The sequence below is a fragment of the Chiroxiphia lanceolata genome, chromosome 16, assembly GCF_009829145.1.
Source record: "Chiroxiphia lanceolata isolate bChiLan1 chromosome 16, bChiLan1.pri, whole genome shotgun sequence".
NCBI lineage: Eukaryota > Metazoa > Chordata > Aves > Passeriformes > Pipridae > Chiroxiphia > Chiroxiphia lanceolata.
Window position 1 is genome coordinate 8,800,845 of NC_045652.1, and position 10,567 is coordinate 8,811,411.

Sequence of the window (10,567 nt, forward strand, 5' to 3'; positions counted from 1 at the left end):
TACAAACTCCAGGAGGAGTTATTTGTAGGAGGGAAAGACAGGCTTAGCATAAGATGAGCAGCAGAAACTCATTTGCCTTTTCAGCCGGTTAGAGTCCATCTGTGTGACACGTCCGTGACCAGCACCCGCGCCGTGTTATGTATCTCTGGGTTGTGCTTTCACTTAAACTGCAGCAAAAATTTGGGCAGGTACAGCCAACATGAAGTCACCAGCGAGGAGTGACCTGTGTGTGCCCTTCCTCAACGCAGGCAGCACCCTGCCCTTCTTGCCAGGTTTCCGTATCCAGAGTCTTCCAAAAGGAAGCGTCTGCCCTGAAATGTGCGTTCTTCAGCACAGCAGAACTGTAACCTTTAGACAGGCTCTTCCTAATATGCGTGGGCTTATTTATCTGTCATTTATGATGCCTTGGGGGGTTACCTGAACTTCTCAGCGTGGCTGACATGGAGTAAATCCGATGGTGGGGTTGGGTTGTAATTGCTGCATTTAGGCAGGGCAGCAGGACGAGAAAAGCTGAGGCGGAGGAACAATTTCACATTTCTGCTTTTTTCTCTCTCAGTTTCTCTACCTTGCTGATTCCAGATTGTAGACACTGGCTTTATTTGAGTCGCACGTAAGCAATATACCCTTCCCCTGCATCAGTCAATAGCTACATGCTGTTCAAAGTTAAGCAGGATAATTTTACAGAAACTGAGGTGGTAAGAGGTGAAGCTGCTGTAAACTGCCCAAGGTCACTCAGCAGTCTGGCAGGAAAGTAGAAAATACTGATTCACCAGATCAGTCTGTACCCCCTGCTCTGACTTGGGAGCCTGAGCCAAGCACCCAAATACTACAGTACCAAGTAAAGACCTTTTTGTGTATAAATAAACACACAGAGTTCTCTGTGCCATGCTGGATACAGAGAGGTAGATCGGAGGAGGGATGAATCACAAGGATTCATGTACTGTCGGTCTTGGCCGGCTCACAAGGGAGCAATGTACTGAGCCCTTCAGCAAATGCAAATCTCGGGCATTGTTCCCTTCTTCCTGTGTCTCTAACACAGCCCTGGTTCCCTGAAGGAAATGACCTCCCTCTTTTGCCTTGTACGGATAGAACAAGAAAGATAATGCCCCTCTCAACCATTACTAGTGGGTCATTGCCGAATAGGGCTGATTTCTGTCCTGCTGAAGCAGTTCTTAGTGTTAGCTACCAGCAAAATGTGTAGGACAGGACACTGAGTCATCAAGGAAATTATAGGAGGACTTGGTAGAGTAAATGAACTAAATCACAGCCCCTCTTGCATTACTTTCTTACTAGTTAACTTTGAAATATGCTCTGAAAATATGCTTTTTTTTAAGGAGAAAAGTATTTCTATCAGTCAACCACTAAGTCACCAGCACTTTCAGCATTTCCTCACCTCGAGAGAGCACGTATAAGGATGGAGTGGCTGCTGTGACCCAGATGGACTGTGTGCATTCCTGGATTTTACACGGTGCTCCCAGCTCCTACAACGTTTCCGGGACCCTGCAGTGGCTGCAGCCAGTGTCTGCTTGCACGGGAGCAGTGCTTGGAGGAGACTGGGGAAGGGGGGATGTACACAAGGCCAAAGTAAAGGAGAAATTTAGAGACCTCTGCTTATACCATGCAATATTTCCCAGAGCTGGTGGTTTAAAGGGATGTAAGTTTACTGCTTTTCTTCATCTCTGGAATAGTGAAGAACGTGTGTGTTATCTATTTGCTTTTATTTTAGACTGGTCATATAGTATACTCAAATTTAAAAACTCACCACTTTTCAGGAATTCTACTATCCTATTTCCTACAGCACCCATTTGGTCTTTGAAGAGATATTTATCTTTTTTTCCCCCAAATATTTGGTTTCCTGCTTGTGACAATAGGTAAACAGAAAGTCTGTGTGGTGCTGCATATTCCCATTTTCTTCTCTTCTGCAGCAATGCTTCTAGCAGGATTTGACAGCAGGGAGTGAGTCTGTTAGAGCAGTGCTGAGTGGATGCCACTCACCCATCAATGAATGCTAAATCCATATCGCCACTGACTGTCATCCTCATTTTGGATTTTTTTCTGTGTCCCAAACTGAGATCAAGGCAATTTCCGTCCTCTGTTCTCTTCTTTTCCTTCAGAAATCCAGGAAGGTGTCATGCCTATTGCAGGAGCAGGCACAAAAGCTGTCCCAACAGTATTTCACCAACAGCTTCCCTATTGTACAGCAGCTCCTGCAGAACCTTTTCACTGGGTTGACCGATTTTGCAGCTCCTGCCAGCACGGAACTGTGCTTGCACCAGTGCAATTTAACTGGAATATTTCATTAAGAGATCAGCAGTAGGCACATGGAAATGACAGCGATCATTAAGTCTGCATTACTACTCTTTGCATTAGGGATTGTGTCGAGGCCCCAGGCACAGGCAGGGCTGTGTGGCACGAGGGGAAGCCAACCCTCTGTAAAGCAGTTTGTTTTCCAGCAGCCTTGGAAAGAATACCCTGAGACAGACCGTGTGCCTTAATCGTGGGGCAGCCCAGCTCTGTTATCTCCTCCTGGATGTGGAGACGCCCCAATAATGGATAAGACAGAAGAGAATATGGAGATACCAGGTGAATTTGCCCCAGCGATGGTGTGCGGTTGATTCACACCATTTCTGACCCCCAAGCAGAGGTACTTTTCATTACACAAATCCCTGCAGCGTGATTAGTTTGCCTAATACTTGCCCTGCTTTTTCTCAGGGCAGGATACAAATCCTGGTGCTCCCATTGGTTGCCAGCGTCAAGGAGACAGTGAGATTTGTGTGACCACCGTGAGATGATTTCTCTGTTACTGCAGAGGGTTTCACACGTTGCTCCTTGCACTGCCCAAGGCAGAGCCTGCTCTCCACAGTACTCAAATGGGTCTGGGTGACTAAATGTGGTTAATGAGGAGAAGGGGGGAAGGGGAAATGAAAGAAGAAAAGAGTCTTGAAATCAATATGAAGAAAGAGATGGATGTCAGAAAGGAGATGGATGCATGGAGGAGAGAGAAAGGAAGAATTAAGGAGAAATGTAATCCAGAAGAACTTGTATCCATGGCACAAAAGAAATTTGCTCTCAGGTTGGAGGGTGTGGGTAGGTGGCCATAGTGTTGGATGTCACATCTGGGTTCAGATCCAAATTATACCTGTTTTTCAACTTGGGTTAGACAAACCAAGGTGAGAACACACCTTTTACAGCTCTGCACCTACTAATAATTCTTTTTCTGTTTGGTAATATATACAACCTGTCCTTCACCCCATCACTTGTCTGGACATACACTGTATGGGAAGGCAGTGAGTCTCCTCCACTTACCAGTCACAGCTCTCCACACCAGGACAACAGAGCAGGAAAGATTTACAATGCAGTCAATATGATATTTGTTTGTTTTCTTAACACATTATTTATCACACTATTAATGCATAAATGCTACTTTAAACTGAAGAGAAACATGGATGAGTTTTAAGATTTAATGCAGCAGCTGGTAAAATTCAATTAAAACACAATTTGAATCAAGATGATCTGTGACACCAGGCATGTGATTATGGGAATTTGCACACCTTCGAATCTCAATTTCCCAAGGAAAACCACCAGAGACAGATATTTAAATCAGCATATCTCTGATTTATTGAGTTATTGCTATACCCTCTCTGAGGCTCTGGCTAGATACCTCTCAAACTGGCCAAACGAGTTAGATTTAAAAAGTTTATTCTTGACCTTTGCTCAGGCCAAGACCCAATTGGATTAAAATAAATTTGATCAAGCAAATGATTTGTGGCTTTCTGTTCCAGGCACAAGAAAATTTCCTTAAAACTGTGTATATTGGAGCACTACTGACCCTGGCCAAGAACAGCAATTTCTGCTGGAGAACCTTGAGCTTCCTTGTGGTGTGTAGCTGTGGATGGTGGTGGGTGCAAAAAGGTTTCTTAGAGTGACTGCTCTACAGCAGGGAATGACATGGAATGGCTGTGGAGCAGAAACCCTCCCTCCACCCACTGTGGGTTCTCATTTTTCCCATAAATCACACACTCTGGTCCTGACCGATCCGTTCAAGCAGTTCTTGTACTCCTTTAGGTTTTAAACAAGATGCAGCCATCTCTGTAAGGAACATGATGTGTCTAAATGTATAGTTTTCTTAGCTGTTGCTGCAAAGGTTGTCTTGGCCATCACACGCAGCCAGGCTGTGGCACGTGGCTGTGCTCACAGATGCAATTGTGCTCCAGGCTGGGACACAGCCCTGTCTAGGGCTGCTGCAGAAAAATGTTACAGTCACCTACAACTCACATAGAGATTTTCTGTATCCTGTTCCCTCCTCAACACCTTAAAGGTATCAGCTGGTGTAACTGTGACACCCTCCGATGGACTTATGTTTCAAATGGGCTTGATTTATGAGTGCTTTTGTTTATATCTGCTGGTTTTACACTTACACTGAGGTGTAAAGGGTTTGTGTTTTTTTTGAATTCTGCTAAGAATGGTGCTGACAGCTCTTGAGTGCAGTGTCATTCATGCTCTTTTCTGAATTATCTCCTTGAGGAGGTGGGAAATCCCGCTCAGAAATTTTTCTGGCCTTTCTGTTTGTTGGCATGTTGTGGACTGTTTATGTATCTAACCCCCCCCCAAAAAAAAAAAAAAAAATAAAACCCACAACGTTTTTATCCTGGCAGAATATTGAACAATCCCCTCTTTGTGAGCTGCCGAGGGTTTCCGTTGCTGAGACTGTCACCTGCTGGCCACAGAGCAGCTCGCCAGAATCTCGGGAGCAGCCTCAGAGGCTGATGAATTCAGTACTCAGCTTTGCCTTTATAAATTACACATTGAGATGTTTCTGGCTTATCTAACTCTAAACAGAGCAGTAATTCTGTAAATGGAGGTAGACCAGGAATCCAGAAATCTTCCTCATTTATAAAATGACCAGATTTCATGGAGTTTTAATGCAAAGGAAGTCAGGATCTCATCGCAGTGAAGGTGTGGGGTAAACTGCTAGTTCCCATAAACTTAATGAGAGCAAACTAAGCCATAACCAACAGTAATGGGAAAGTGAAAAAAAGTGGGGAAAGGACCAGTTATTCCATCTCTGGTGGATTTTTGTCACATTAGACCATGGATACAAGACGACCTTAAGAAAGGGTCACCTCTTTGTATTGACCAGCAGAGCTCAACAGGAATCAAAGTACCTTTACTGAAGATCAACAGCTTTTGCGGGAAAGAGAAGAATTGCTCTGAAAAGCTCTTTCAGCCCTGTCCTTGTCCTGCCCTCCCATCTGTTGTCACTGCTAGCTTATTTTCTGCCAGTCTTTGGGCCGGAATCTCAACTGGTGTAAACCTGAGCAAGTCTGAATTCGCAGCTGGAATGTGGGATTGAAGGGTGGTTCATTCTCCCCATTTCGAGGAGTGCCCCCCAGTTCCTCCCCAGACCTGACAGCAGGTTACTGCAGTGCCTGAAGTGCACTGTTCAGCTGGGATTTTTCTGTTTCAGACCCAGAAATGAGTTCTGAGCTGGACAACAGGTGATGAACTGCACCTGTTTTTCCGATGGAGCACCACTCCTTATAGTTCTTCCTAAAAATTGGTGGCTTTTTCTTACATAATTGAGCTGTATTACTGGCATCCTGCAGGATTGCTCTTAGGAAAGGAAAGCTGGTGCCATAGAGGCTGTTTCATTACAATTATCCTCAGCTAACTTGGTGTTACACAAGGGTATTGCTGCCTGAAAGCATGTCTAAAGTAACCCTCAAGCTCACTGCTGCATGTTGTACTGAAACTTTAAAGAAGGGATTTTTTTATGGATTTTTTCATATGCCTCTTAGTTCACATCTGTAAAAAATAGATTACATGCACTTGAAAGTATGTCTGGAGTCAATCCCTAGCACTGAATCTATGCAAAGTGGCCATATTTTTATTTCTTATTAGTTTAGGGTTTGTTTGGTTTTTTTTTTTTTCTGTGAAATGGGTTTATTATTTCCCTTCACTTTATTCTTGTGCTTGGACACTTACAAGCTTTATTGTTGTCAGAGAACACTCTGTGCCTGGATGTCTCTCTTATGAAAACAAGTGTCTGGTTAAGCAGAAAACCAGAGAGATTAGAGATTGCATGGAATTCCACTAAATTCAGTGAAAAGAGTAATTTCAAAGAATTTAGGATCAGATTTCAAATGCATTTCATGAGAGACTTTTGACTGGTGCATTAATACAGGATGGATAATGCTATTTACCTCCCCTACAGTTAGCTCACCACTCACTTGTGTGCTGTTGTAAAGAGCAAAGCACTTCCAAGGCCATTCAGTGTCAAGAGGACTTGGAATCCTCTGGCTTACAACCAGGTAAACCCTGGGGCCAGTTCTCAAACACCAATGGGGAAAAACCACAGCTTCTACAGCTTCATTGAGAGCACGATGCTTTGCCTGAAATGCTCTTTTCAAATTTGTGAATGCTAAACTAGAAAAAATTCCCCTGGCTTCCTTCTCTGCTTTCCGCCCACACTTCTCAGCGAGTCATTTCCTCGGAGCTGGTGGGATCTTTATTCAGGCAGAGAATGGTTGGGGAGTGTTGTTGCTGTAAGTACCATGCAGGCTTGGGAGTGTGGGCTCTCCAGGGCCATCAGGCAGCCTGTGCAGTCCTATCTCTCCCTTTATTTATCACATGGAGATAGATTCCCTTTAAAACTGCTCTTTTGCTGGTAGATTTACTTTGCATCGAGACTTAGCGTGAGTTAATATTCTTTTTGAGGGTAAATAAAGGGCAATGAAGATCTAGCCTAAAAAATGTAGCCTATGAATTTTATCCCTGCACTGCACATTCATTTTAATGGTCCTTGCTGTGTGTTTTATTGAGGCTGAGTCATAAGCAGATCTTACTGCTTTGGAAGGAAGGAAATGAAGTTTGGGCAAAAACATTACTTGTCACAAATGGATCCAGCAAAGAGACTGCTCAAGCTGTGAGACCACAGTGATGTATCTCATCAAAAGGGAGAGTTGAAGGTCAAAAAGAAATTCTTTCTTCTGCATTACTGTTTTCATCACCTGAAGCTTGTCTGGACTCAGTGGTATTTCTGGTGACAGGGCCATCACAGTGAGACAAGCCAATCCTGCTCATGTGCCTTCCCTTAAAAAACAGTCCCAGAGTTAACAGGGACTGTTAACTGGTCTTGTATTTCAGTGTTAGAATGATGAACATTTGTCCATGGCTTGGGGCTGCCACAATTGCTGCTGGGACTTGGTCAAGGCAAAGCATTTTTGACTGAGGTTGTTGAGGAAGGAGGGCGAAGCTCTTCTGTTATGGCAGCACCTCTGTGGGATGCAGGACAGTTCCTTTTCAGCTGCCCTTAGGAGTGCTGCCCTTGGCTGGGGAGGAGAGTGGGGAGCCACACAAGCTGAGCTGGACAGCCTGGGAGAAGGTGCTGTTTGCTGGGCAGAGTCAGCCATGACTAGCAACGTGTGGCAGAGCATCGACCCTGTTGTTGGAAGTCACCTCCATCCCACATCCTAAGTGGGACTGGGCTGCAGTGTAGTGCAGGAGAAGTCATGACACTCAAAGAGGGATCTTTCATGCCCTTTTATCACAAATATTACCTATTTTTTGTTTATTTTTTTTGTTGTATTATGTTATGCCCAGTTTGTTTGTGCTCCTTAAGGCAGGAACCAGATCAGGAGTTCCCTCTGAAGCAGAGGTTGGTGGCTGCCCTTTCTCTGGGATGCTGCTGAGCACATTCAGAGGAAAGATCTGAGACCTGGGCAGGGGACTGGAGACAGGGAACATAGCACAGGAGCAGGAACAGCTTGGGCACAGAGATCAAGGTACTGCAGAGGAGTGGGCAGAAGGCAGCCAGGTTTGAGGCTCCCCAGGGATCCACTTGGACAGGCACAGCTGGCTGCAGCTCAAAGTGCCACTGACTTGCAGCCAAGCCTTGAAATAGGGTAGGCAGAGAGCGACGTGTTCCTTCACTGATAATTTGACTTTGAATTTGTTTAGAAAGTTGTGTCTTTTTTTTTTTTTTTCCCTTTTCCCTTCAGGTGAAGCCTTTCTGTTCTACAGCAGAAGCCTTTTGATATTCTTCAGGGAGCACACCATGAGAGAGAGGTTTAGATGTACGTAATCCAAAGGTCTGGACCTTTCACCCTCTCTTTTTGGTGCAAGATGCCACCGCTGTCACACTTTGAGAGGCAGTGAAAGGCCAGAGACACTCATTTGTCAGGATGTCTTTATAGGAGCCATCGTCCTGCTGGCATGAGGTGGCCTGAGTGTGCTCCCTCCTGCCTCCTGGGCAGGACTTTGGGTCCTTCCTCTGCCTTCCCTGGAGCTATGGAAGGGCAGGTTTTCCTCACTGCAGCCAGTTGGAAAAGTAGAGAGTCTGAGGCCTACAATGAGACAGCAGCTTTTGAAGGGGCTCTCAGAACCTCTAAACATGGCCAGACCGGTGGGGCTGTGGATTAAATTATCACTAGCAAAGCAGCCTAGCAAACACAGCTGTGGAAATGTGGCCCTTTTCTTTTCCCCCTCTTCCCTTTGTCCAGCTGATGTTCCTCCTACAGAGGGATTTTATTTTGTTAAGGTTCAGGCTTAGGCTGGAAATCTGTCTTATCTTGAAAGGGGCTTTGGAGGACATCTGATGTTTCTGAGAGTCCTGGTCGCTCATGGCTACATTCCCCCAGGCTACTTCTGATTTCTGGTCTTTCTTGGGGTTAATATTGCAGTAGGGAGGAATAAAAGGCCCTTTCCATCTTTAGGATCTAAAATGAATGAACTGAACAGAAAGTAAGTTACAAACTTCATTTTAGAAATATTAGTGGTTGAATTTCATTAACTTCTTTGCCTTAAGGAACGATATCTGAATAGATGTTGCACATGCAGGAAGTCTCTGGATAAATCCAATGTACACACAGTCTCTCCAGCATCCCTGGAAGGGTGGCATTTGTTGGCCATGTACCCCAGCCCCAAAGTGCTTCCAGCTGGCATGCAGGACCAGGGGCTGTGCCTGGGCAGGAGCTGGGCTGCCACAGACACAGATTGGAGTCTGCAAGTGCTTTTAAAATATTTGGGTTTGCAAACATGGATAGAGCAGCATTGTGTTTGCTTAGCAAGTCCCCCAGGTGTCATGGCACTGCAATTGTTTTCAAAGTCTGACTTGCTCAGTGGAGGGGTCCCACTCCTGAGTATGAGCACCAGCCTCCTGCAGACACAGCTCCAGGTGCCTGCATGGGGCTATGTACCTACAAAATATACTTTTCTAAGCTGGCAAGTGAGTTTATACACCCATATGGAAAAAAAAAAAGCAACAACTGGGTTTAATCATTCTTTTGTTTATGTTTGGGAGAGTACTTTCACTTGCCTGTTTTTTGTCATTGTACCCTCAGAAGATGAAGGCCTCTGGCCAGCAGGATGAAGTGTGGCTTTGTTTTACTATTTACAGTGCTACATTTGGCTGGAGAGCATGATGCTGAAGAGTGAAAAAGCATGCAAATAACTTGTTTATCCTCAGAGATGGATGCTTTGTGCTGTAACAAGCTGGGCTGCTAACTTGACCCAGCTTTACTTTCCTGGAACAGGGGAAGCTGACAAAGCTCACTGAGGAAGACTCCTAAGCCAGGCAGCTTTTGGTTTCACAGCAGCTCCATGAAGAATTGCAAAGCTTTGATCTAATGATATCAGTTAGGTGAGAAAGGAAAGGAAGGTGTGAAATAAAGATGTTAAAATAAAATCTCCAAGTGCAGATTTAAAGATCCCACAGCAAAATTTAAGTGCAGGGTTGAGTAGGCAGGGGAGATGTGTGGGATAAATAGGGAAACTGGTGACTGACCACAAAAGATGATTAGGTTATTAAAGCATTATTTCTTGTTCAACCTGAAGAGACTTTTCTGTACTGAATCACACAGAAAAAATCGGGGTGAAATTAATATTTTGACCTAAAGTGCTGCTAAGCACTGCACTGAAACCAGCAGGCTGCATCCCAGCCAGAGCATCCTCCTGTGCTGGTCCCTGGGTCTGATGAGTTACCCCTGGTGCCTGTCACTGGCAGCCCAGTGTCACCCTGGCATTAGGAGCATATTTATGTTCATGCTCAGGTACTCCCCTCCCTGTGTGTTTGTGCAGGGATGTGGCAGCACAGTGGAGACCATATCAGACCACAGACCCCAATTCCTGACTGACACCTGGGAATATGGATGGCTGGCTCAGAGGTAAGCTTGTGTTTGGTCAGCAAGGCTCTTGTGCCTCTGGAAGAAGTGAGTGATCAACTCCTATACGATTTGAAGCTAAATGAGTTTCTCTCATATGAGCAGTTTTATGCATCTTTTTTCAGTAAATATGGCAAGGCATTGGCAAGGCATTTGTGTGTATGGTCCTACCTACCACCACAGCTCAAGATATGCAGCTTTCATGCATTTATTCCTATGACAGTCCTGAGCATTTGGGAGCAGAGATGTGGAGGACCTTTGGGAAATCAGGAGGCTTTCAGGAGAGAAATGGGTTTAACTTTGTGTACTGCTTGTGTGCACTGTGTTGTGCTTCTCTACCCCTGCCCAGCATTTGCTTTACTTTAACTGAGAACTAGTGTGGTCAGAGTATATCTTTGGGAAAAAGT